Here is a 1,345-nt window from a genome sequence, read left to right as displayed (position 1 = left end):
GTTTCATCCCATGGAGCAGAACTGGGACCTTAAACAGCTTTCCAGTTGCTTCTCAGTCAAGTCTTTATCCTGTTAGAGTGTTTCAAGTGTCTTGAACTCCCAAACAGAAATTTCTAGTCATTGTTAGTTAAGGACTGGAATATTTCCAAACCAGATTGGACAATTCTAAAGCCATTCTTCTGTTGATTTTGTTATCATTCCCTCCCATTAGCAGAGAGACCTTTCCATATGCACACACAGTCCCCCTTAGCAAGTACCTAAAAAGTTCATTTCATTTCCCCCATTGGCTTAATATTCACTGGGGCAGATTCACACTGGAAGTTGTGGTTTCAGTGGCAGTCAGGAAGTTTAGTCACGGTGTGTGAGTAAAGATTTAGCTGGGACTGGGTTTCAGGCATTGAGAGCACCATTTGCATTTCAAATAAGGAAGAAGACAACCCGTGGTGGTAGCTAAAGGTACCTATATAACTCACAGTTGATATTGTGGGGAAAACCATTGCCACCAGGGGTTTTGTTATTGTTCTTGCTGTTGCCTGGGGTCCTTTCAAGACTCTTGGGTCCTCTGAGGAGCTGTAGAAGGAAGAGGCCAGACATTGCAACTTAAGCTGGACTAGGCTATTTGCCCACTCTCAGTCCACATTCTAGTTGAGTAACTACAATCTGGAAAGGCTGTTGCTTAGGCTGGTCTCCAAATTCTGAGTTTAAGCAATCTACCCTCCTCAGCCTCCTAGAGTGCTGTGCTAGTATTACAGGCCTGAGCCACTGCTCCTGGCCAAAGTAGGATTCTTTTAAACCCTTCTCTGTTAAGGAACATCTTGCCACTTTGGAGTTTCAGGCCTTCCTAAACACATGCAGCATATGGACCTGTGCTGAGGGAAACCTCTACCTCTTCTCTGAGCCACATCTGTGCCCGTCTCACCACATCTTGCTCTTCTTCCTGGGTCTTAGAATTATTAGAATTCTAGAATTAAAATGGCAATCAGTTTGTCAGTCTGTATGTTGAATGCATTTTTTTCTGAATATATATATTATATCTCAAAAAAAAAAAAAACAGTGATAGATGGCAACCAGTATGGACAGAGCTTAATCACTCCCCACATCTTTGTTTTCTTACCTGCAATCCTAAAGCCAGTAGGTTCTTAGAGCTCTTTCACCCTCTGAGCATGGCCAAACACTCTTCCTTTTTTTCTCAGCTATTCTTCCGATCATTTTCCCTAAATGATCAGAAGAGAAGGGATGACTCTTCTCACATTAAAAGTGAGACAGGCTCGGCGCCTGTGGCTCAAGTGGCTGAGGCGCCAGCCACATACACCTAAGGTGGCGGGTTCGAATCCCCAGCCCGGGC

At 44.1% G+C, this 1,345-nt stretch overlaps 1 protein-coding gene across 1 annotated transcript in view; it reads left to right on the top strand.

Annotated features, from left to right (window-relative positions):
* FAM117A (family with sequence similarity 117 member A) overlaps nt 1-1,345 on the top strand; it is a 53,453-nt gene that overhangs the window by 49,362 nt on the left and 2,746 nt on the right. The gene's annotated exons all lie outside the window — the stretch shown is intronic.

Source organism: Otolemur garnettii, unplaced genomic scaffold (assembly GCF_000181295.1).
Source record: "Otolemur garnettii isolate 467f Iridium unplaced genomic scaffold, OtoGar3 scaffold00018, whole genome shotgun sequence".
Taxonomy (NCBI): Eukaryota; Metazoa; Chordata; class Mammalia; order Primates; family Galagidae; genus Otolemur; species Otolemur garnettii.
Note: the sequence above shows the minus strand (reverse complement) of the source record. Positions and strands in the feature narration are given on the sequence as shown.